Source organism: Papaver somniferum, chromosome 3 (assembly GCF_003573695.1).
Source record: "Papaver somniferum cultivar HN1 chromosome 3, ASM357369v1, whole genome shotgun sequence".
In the NCBI taxonomy this organism is placed as follows: domain Eukaryota; kingdom Viridiplantae; phylum Streptophyta; class Magnoliopsida; order Ranunculales; family Papaveraceae; genus Papaver; species Papaver somniferum.
The window spans coordinates 145,569,148-145,579,062 of record NC_039360.1 but is presented as its reverse complement, the minus strand read 5'-3'; positions in this window follow the sequence as shown (position 1 = coordinate 145,579,062).

Below are 9,915 nucleotides of genomic sequence, written 5' to 3'. Positions count from 1 at the left end.
ATTTTCATGAAATCGGAATAATCCTTCGTTTTAAAGACAAATAACGATGACACGAAGGAAAATATGTATGATGAACTTGTGTCCAGTGATAAAATTTTGCTTATGAGCTTTCATGTAAATACAAAACTTTATCATATGTATGAGATGTGAGCTTTCACAATATTTTTTGAAATAAACCTTCGTTTTAAAGACAAATAACGACGATACGAAGGAAAATAGTTTTTTTTATATATATGCAGCCGTGACATATATTGTGAAAATATGATGGATATTTTATTTGCATGAATTTTTTTCATTAGATAAAATCTTGAGAATTTATGTATGCAAGTTGCATTAATTGTTGTTTTTTCGAAAAATCAAAACGTGGGTTTTGAGGAACCTTCGAAGATAGACAATATATTTATGATGAAATATTTTATTGTTGAACTTCATAGGTCAGTTGTGTGAATGTTCACATTATGAAAATTGTGTCCGTGATTTTGAAAAATCAGTTTCGAAATTAAAAAGTTTCGTTCGTTTTTTGCAGTTTTCGAAGAGACGAACGATTTTGAGGTGTTAACTCTAGCATTACTATCACTATTGTTAGTGGAAGTATAAAAGGTAAGAGTTAAGAGTTACCATTTTTTCTGATGTTGGTTTGTTTACATAGTAGTAATCTTTGATCTTCCGGTTCCAGAAAATGTCGACCAACAATAACAACAATTACGATTACTGGTATTCCTCTTCTTCCTCTGGCTCTTGATGAGGATTCCGACGCTCCTGTAGCGAAATCAAAGGCTAGGGTTACCCAGGAAGGGGCGAAGCCTAATGTTCCTTGGGTGAGCGAAGAGTCTCTTTTGCTGAACTCGAAAAGAAAAGAGCTGAAGACAAAAAGGAGGATGCCCGTCAACGTGAAAAAGATCGCACCCGGCGTAAGAGACAGAGGGTTGAGGAGAAGCGTCAATTCTTGGATGGGGTGCCTTCTGATTCTGATGCTGATGCTTCTGAAGGAGAGATCACATGGGAACCATCCGAGCGTTACATTAAGCCTGATCGATATGAAAGAGAGCATCGAGGACGATGAAGAAAATTGAAGCTGAAGCTGCAGCAGAAGATAATCGGATTCAGATGATGATGTTATCTTCCGTCCACCGGACTTCACCAATGATCCTGACAGTGACTCTGAAGAAGATGATTCCGAGAAGGACAGTGACGATGAAGCTGACAATTCGGATGAGTCCGACGAGTAGTTTTACTTCCATCTTCTTTAGACGTTAGAGCATTCCCTTTTTAGTCTTCATAGTGGATATCTTTCTTTTGACTGTTTAAACGACTTTACTTCAATTAGACTTTTCTTCTGAATGATGAACATTTTGTTAACGTCGATTTCTTCTAATCCATGACATGGACCAATGTCCATATATCCAAATTCATCATGACTTGTCGATTTTCATGAGAAGTAACATAACACACGGCTGAGAATTCATGACGTGTACAAGGCCGCGTGGCCTATCCTTTGACCCGTGATGTTCAGTCCCCAGTGTGTTATTTTCCTCCGCGTCTTCGGTATCGATCTTTGAAGCCTAGGGTTTCAGTGAAACTCGTAACTGAGTTGACTATGACTATCGCCTGATATATATATCTTCAAGACTCCAAATCTATGATCCACGCAAATATTTCTTCCATTCCTGAGTCAGTTTCATCGTGCAGAGAAGTTTTGATCCTACCCTCTTGCCGTCATGTCGAGCAATAGCATTTCTTCTCAAGATGATCTTCAGTCGAAGCGTGAAATAGCAACGTCTATCTCAGTAAGTTGTACACTTCTTCTTTTCTCCTTTCTTGTCTCTGTTCAATCGAGATTGTTGATCACAAGAGAATGATTTGTCGTAGGACTGTAAGAAGAATGCTACTCCTCATAATGCAAGGCCTAAGCGGACTGTTAGAGCTCCTGCCCGGTATGGATCGGCTCGTGCTGAAGCTGGATCGTCTGTAAGTAAACCTATGACTCTTGAGATTGTACTGAGTCCCGGGATTAACACTCCTTCGTTTCATCGTAGGCGGATGTCCGTGTCGTCGTTGATGCTAGACGAAGAAAGAGTGGAAAGTCCGTGACCGTGGTTGAGGTTGAGGAAAGCAGTAACCAGGCATGTGAAGATTCTGTAGGATCCGTGGAGACCGGAGACGGTGTCCATGCTCGTGAATACCCAACCGATGGACTTTTATTCGAAGCCTCATTGATTAATACCTTCCCAGACAATGAAATGGTCGGCGGATTCGTGATTTCCAAATGTTATGCGTCTCTGTACACTAAGATCTGGAAGAAGTATGGTCACATTGCTACCACAGAAGTGTGGAAAGGTTTTCTTCCAACCCTTTTAACCACGGTACCGGGCTATTGCCTATCATCGAGGAAATGAATCATATGCACTTGCGAGACGTCAAAATCCATGAACTGCACCAATGGGATGAAATGATCTCGAATTTTGAGATATTGCGATTCAACGTAAGCTGGCTCCGTCGTCGTCTTGAGATAATCAAGGTTCATAAGGCGGCAGAGGTTGCTGATGCAATTTCCAAGAATGCAGCTTTACTGGATGAGGAGAGGATACTGGCTCTGGAGTCAGCAAGGGTTGAGAAAGCGGTCGAAGACTTAAAGGCGAAGACCAAGATTTTCAGAAGAAGCTTGACGAGTCCTCTTACAGGGATTATCCGTTGCTGGATGGTTTGATCTGAGTGAGCATTTGTGGTTGTTGTTTTTTTTTGAGTAAATATGAGTTTCTAGTTAGGTGAAACAGTTGATCATGGTATGAACGAATTTTGCTCATTTATGAAATGTTTAATGAACAAAGGAGCATTCGCATGCTCTTTGGAGGAATGAAATTATATTTTTGAAAATGCTTGAAATGATGAAGAGGTAGTTTGTTTCATGGATCAGGCATAATAAGCTTTGAGCCATTTGCCATTGATGATGTTTCCTTCCTTTCCTCCATTGATTGCTAAAATTTTGTAGTATCCGCTAGACACTGCTTTGATAACAACATATGGCCCTTCCCATTTAGGAGAGAACTTAGGAGCGGACATGTCTTGTTGAATGTGCTTTGCCGTCTTTAATACCAAATCTCCTACTTGAAATGTTCGAGGTCTTACCATTTTGTTGTAGGCTCTGGAGATCCTCTGTTTGTAAGCTTCCACATATTTTTCCACCTTGGTTCTCCTTGATTCCAGCATATCTAGCTCAGCGATTCTTGATCTGGAGATTTCGGCCTCATCCCATTGTACACCACTGGATGCTGCAATCCTGGCTGAGGGAACTTTGATTTCTGCTGGAAGTATGGCGTCGGCTCCATAGACAAGGGAATATGGCGAAGTACCGATCGAGCTCCTTGGTGCAGTTCTGTAAGCCCATAGAGCCATGGGTAATTGCTCATGCCATGATCGAGGATTGTCATGAATCGTCCGACTGATAATCCTGACCAAAGTCTTGTTGGTACTTTCTGCTTGACCATTTCCTTGTGGATAGTAAGGCGTGGAGAAGATTTGTTTGATCCCATATTTATTGAGCAGCTTCTCAACATCTTGATTGGCAAAAGGAGTTCCGTTATCTGTGATGATATGCTTAGGAACTCCGAATCTGCATATTATGTGCTCTTTGATGAAGGCGGCAATCGTAACTCCAGTGGTGCTTCGAAGAGGAATAGCTTCGACCCACTTGGTGAAGTACTCTGTCGCAGTGATGATGTATTCATGTTGTTTTGAAGATGCTGGATTGATCTTCCCAATGATATCTAGTCCCCAGCTGTAGAAAGGCCACGGACTATTCACAGAATTCAACGGGAGACAAGGAGTGTGGATGAGATTACCATGGGTTTGGCATTGGTGACACCTCTGAACGTGTGCGGCTGCATCATCTTCCATGGTTGGCCAATAATATTTCTCATGAATTTGAAGAAATAGTTTCCTCTTTCCTTGATGTTCTCCATCATGTACTTCCTTCAGGATTGTAGGGATTTCATGTTCGGCTAAGCACCTCAGTAAATTTCCACCAAAGCTTTTGCGGTATAAGATCCCATCGAGATAGACGAATCTCTTAGCTTTCTGAATGAGTTTGACTGCTTGCTTCTTTTCCAGTGGTAGTTCGTTGTCCCGGAGGTATTTGATGTAAGGCTCCCTCCAGTCCCCAGTGTGGTGGACCATCAAAACCTCCAAGTGATGAGGAGGTGTTTGGCAATCAGGACAAGATCCTTGTAAAGCTCTTGACTGAGTCTCCATGGATGGCCAGTAGTACCCCATTCTTTGAAGCTTTCTGTAAAGTGTTACCACTAACGTTTGCCCACAAACTTCCTCATGTATGCGCTTGAGCTGTTCTTCCGCTTCGTCGCTCTTAAGACATCGTGATAGAGATCCATCAGGGTTTCGATAGTATAGCCATCCATGAAGCAAGAAGTAGTTCTTCAATTCCTTGAGGCTTACTTGGACTTCTGAAATAAAGCTTCTAAATTCATGAATGATGGGTGCTCGCCAATCGTTCGCTGGAATGTCTTCGATCTGAGTGAGCCAAGTCGAAGATATTGTACGCCTCCGTACAGTGATCGTTTTCTGTGCTCCTTTGAATTGCATCTTGGAGGCGAGAGTTGCTAGGCAATCAACATGCCTATTGTTAGTCCATCCAGTATGGATGATCGTTGCGTCAGCAAAATAGGTCAACAGTCGCTGAGCTTCGGTTCTGAATGGAGAAAGTGTGATTTCTTTGAGAGAATATGTTCCATTCATCTGGTTGACCAATAATTTTGAATATCCCCTTATCTCGAGGTGTGTTTCTCCTGCTTGCTTGGCCAACGATAATCCTAATAGGAAGGCTTCATATTCCGCTGAGTTGTTAGTGCAATGGAAATCCAACTTGAACGAATGTGAGAAAACTTCACCAGATGGAGACACCAGTACTACGCCCGTTCCTCCGGTGTCACTACTAGGGGTGGAAGACCCATCAAAGTATAGAAGCCATGTTTCTTCCTTGATGACCAAGATGTCTGGGAATTCGCCGGGCACTTCTTCATGTAGTGTTGTTGTGTCTTCCCCTGGAAAAGCAGCGAGCAAGTCTTCTACCGCTTGACCTTTGATGGCTTTAGGTGGCGTGCAAGCTATGTCAAATTATGACATCTGGAGTAGCCACTTCGCTGGTCTCCCTATCAAGGCTAGCTTTGATAGCAAGAACTTTATGGGATCAGCTTTGGAGATGAGTACGACCACGTTAGATAATAAGTAATGTCTGAACTTCTGGATTGCATGTACCAATGCCAGGCATTCCCTTTCGGCCTTTGGATATCGGAGTTGAGCATCTCTCATTGTACGGCTGAAGTAGTAAATCGGTCGTTCGACGCCTTCGTCGTCTTCCTGAGCGAGGAGTGCGCCGATGGCGACGTCACTGGAGGCTGTGTAAAGAATCAGAGGTCGTCCATGCACTGGAGACCTCATGACGGCCGGTGACAATAATATATGTTGTATTTTATGGAAAGCTTCTTGTTGAACAGCTGTCCAGGTGAAGCTTGCTCCTTTCTTCAGCAGAGGTGTGAACGAAGCAATGAGTTGAGATAATCCAGGAATGAAGCATCGAATATAATTTACCTTGCCTATAAAGCTCTGTAGTTCCTTCACGGTACGTGGAGGAGGCATGGTGGTAATAGCTTTTGCCTTGTGTGGGTCGATTTTGATCCCTTCAGCCGTGACCAGGAATCCTAAGAATTTTCCGGAAGAAACTTCGAATGCGCACTTTAAAGGATTCATTTTAATTCTCTGCACCTTTCAAACACCTGCCTTAGAACTTCGAGATGAGATGCTCGAGTCTTCGATTTTACCACCACATCATCAACATAGTCTTCTACTTGATTGTACATCATGTCGTGGAATATGGCAGTCATGGCTCGTTGATAGGTGGCACCAGTATTCTTTAATCCAAAGGGCATCACAGTGTAGTGAAAATTCCCAATGGGTGTACGTAACGCAGTCTTGTTGGCGTCATGTTCATACATCTTGATCTGGTTGTACCCACTATAGCCGTCCATGAATGAGAACATACCGTGACCACTGGTTGCATCGACGATCATGTCAATGTTGGGTAGAGGAAAATCATCCTTTGGAAAACATTTATTCAAGTTTCTGAAGTCGACACAACATCTGATTTGACCATTTTTCTTCTTAACAGGTACCACATTTGCTAGCCACGTTGGATGAAGAATAGGCTTGATGAACCCTGCTGCCAACAGTTTCTGGATTTCGACCTTGATTTTCTCCTCGACTTCGTGTCTAAACTGTCTGGGCGGTTGTTTGACAGCTTTGGAACCAGGGACGATGTGCAGGTGATGGGTAACGAGTTTTTCATCCAGACCCGGTATTTCTTCTTACGTCCAGGCGAAGACATCTTGATATTCTTTCAATAATTTTACCATCTCGGTCCGCTCCTCTGGTGATAGCGCTGAACTGATCAGGATTGGCCTTGGATCGTCTTCAGTCCCAATATTGATTGTTTCAAGATTGTCAGTGGTAGAGTAAGTGTCGTCCTGTAGTTGTCGTGGGGCATCTTGGACTTCTTCTTCAAGTGATAGCTCACTCTGACACGATTCTTCATGGTGGGGAGACTTTTCATCATTCTCCCCGATTAATTGCTAATCTTTCCATCGGCGATAAATGACTCTCCCTTCTACGTCTCGATCGGTCGTGAAGTTTGTCCCTGGAGTTGAGACTTGATCATTATGGTGTTTAGTCGGTGTAGTAGGTGACTTGATCACTTTAGCAGCTGAGGATGACGGATCGTTATCAGCCTTCTCGATAGTCTTCCATCTTGGAAGTAGCGTACTGCGAATCCTGCTTGGAGGTTCCGGGACGCCTTTTTGAGATTCAAGGAACTCAATATTATAGACGGGAGCATAAAGAGATGATGAAGCCAGAATGCGAACAATCTTGTTTTCGAGCAGGGCCTTCATGCATTGATGGTATGTTGAAGGAACCACCTTGTTATCATGGATCCATGGGCGTCCCAGTATTATGTGGTAGTCAGGTTCTTGCTCGATCACATGAAACTTTGCTTTCGATCGAATCGGCCCCACCCTCAAATCTATGCATGCATATCCATATGTATGGCTTTGACTTCCTTCAAATCCTGTCATTAGGATGGGATATCGAACGATTTTACCTTGTGGGAATCTGGCCATCCTGAGAGTCTTCATAGTGACAATGTTGGTGGAAGCACCGGTGTCAACAAGAGCTCTTCTAAATTCGGTGCCTTTGATGAAACCAGTGACATACAATGCTCGGTTGTGTCCTCCATCCGTCATGCGATCTTCTTCTCCAAAAGAGATGTTGTCGATCGAATGCCTAGGCACTAGGGAGACTTCTTCAACTGATGGTGTTGGTGGCGTTATTTGCACGCTGGATGATATCTGGTTGAGTGCTGAAAATGTGTTTGTGCGCCGATCCTTGGAGAAGTGCAGGAGTTCACATAGATTTTCAATCAAATGTGTGACCTCTTGTTCCACCGGCTTCTCGTATGTGGTGAAGCTATTGATTTGAGGGTCAGATGACGCTTCAGTCCCCGGTGTTGAGGATTCTGGAGCGGAGACACCGCCTAACTCGGACGTTAACCTGATGAGAAAGTCGAGGATGTGGTTTATCGTCTCCTTCATCAGGTCCATGTTCCTGGTATGGACCTCTAGGATTTGAGCCAACTCTGCGAAAGTCGAGATCCCTCTGCCTTCCATGCCGCCAGGTGTAACATGAGGAATGTTGCCGTTTGAAATACTCTGATCTGAATTAGTTGAATTAGTCCTGAGACCAACCATCTTGTGAGATTGTTAGATTGCAACCGAGAGAATGATCTCCCACTGTGGTCGCCAATCTGTATATGGGGGAAAATGATTTGCTGGTTTTTAAGGAATGGAGGAGACGACCGTACGGAGGAGACTCCTCGAACCGAGCGAAATGTTAAACCTCACATAGATGCACCGCTACAAAGGGGGTTCTTTAGATTCGAGAGATGATATGTTTTTCAATTGAGTTGTAGTAAAAAGGTTCGTAAGACTTATGAAAGCAAAAGATTCTAGATTTAATTTTTAAACTAAAAATATAGCAAACTCAAATAAAGTGATATCAAGATCGTTGCCATCCAGATACGAATCTAAGAAGCATGCAATCATCGAAGCTAACAATCTTTCCTCTTTATCAAGAAGTTCCCTTGTTGGAAAACTAAAAATATTTGATCAGGAGTTCTTGTCTAAACAAAGGGGCAATTAGGCCTATAAAGCCATCAACAATCCACCGACTCATTGTCCAGAAGACTCCCAAGATAAGGAAGATTTAGATGTTGAGGATGAAACTGAACTAAATCATCATCTGTCTCTTATTACTCAACGATTCAAGAAATTATTGAGACACCGAAAAAGAGAATCTCATGTGTCAAAAATAAATCGTATTTCTACACTTAAAAGTGAAGACACTTGGGATGATGATGATATTATTCCTCATGTTACAAATCTAGGGGCTTTGGTCACATTTGTCCAGACTGTCCAACTAAGGATATTCAGTGGAAAAGAAATGCATATACTACCACTCTTGACTATTGACCTGACGAGGATAATAAAGAATATATGTTAGATCATATTGTAACCGTTGTATAAGTACGCAACTCTGAAATTCTTTCAAAATTAGATACCCAAGAAGAGCTCTCTCCTACGATTTTCAAACAAAATTTTCCTTTTAAAGATAAGAGAACTCAGGTTCTTGAATCCGAAATCAATGGAATAAAGTCATCGCTTGATCAGTTCAGATTGAATTATCTGAATGATAAAATAAAATTTAACAAGCATCTTGTGAAAATCTAGGCCTCTCAATGTTCCGAGAAAGAACAAGTATCTAAACTCATTTTTGACATCAAGTGTTGTCAAGATGAAATCAGAAAGTTAAAAGAAGAGAATCTGAAATTGAGAGATAAACTTAACCGCTCTGGGAAATCTTCATTTGATATGAATATATCAAAAGACAAGGAAACAAGGTTGAATAAATCGATAAAACCTAAGACCTGTAACCAGAATATTTCTGGGACTTGTTTCCAATGCAAGCAATGAGGGAACTATCAAAAACAATGTCTTGGTATTAAACAAAAATAGAAACTCTGTAAATCCAGACATTCGAGATATAAGTCTAGATCAAAAACCACTTCTGAATTTCAACGTAAAAAATTGAATAATGTGATTTTCAGACATCAAGATCTTACTCTAAACTTGAGAAACGAACCTAACAGTTCGAACATAAAGGCTTCTCAAATCCGTAAGAATGGTGAAACCCCTAAGGGAGGAAAATTCAGCAACCGAAAAGTGATAACCTAACTTGTTACCCTCGACAAGTAATCAGTAAGGATATGTATGTAAATATTTTAAAAAAATATTTCTAAAATATATTTTCGGTTAAGAAATTAAATGAAATAATTTTCTCAAAGATTGGGATAAAAAATTCTCTTATTTATAAGAGAAAAGACCTCTTATTTCATTTAATAGAGATCTGACAGAATGTCTACCTCTAGCTGCAACTCTTGCAAATCTGAAAAAGTCTGGACCATATTGTTTCCTAACAAGAAACTTCATATCGAATCTTCAGATGGCGATTCAGACTCATCTCCAGAGCTTCAACAAGATGTTCCTAATGAAGATATCACATCTCTTAATGATAACCTTCTCAAGAATCTTTCACTAAAATTAGATTTGATCTTATGTGAAGTAAGGAACATGGAAAAGGATTTGAGAAAGGAAGTAAAGGAAGTCAATGGCAATGTTATTAGTCTTGAATCAAGATTAGTAATTATTAGTCTTGAATCAAGATTAGTTATCATAGAAGACGATTGGTATCCTGTGAAATCCTCTGATCCAGCTTCAAAAATATCAGAGGAAACCC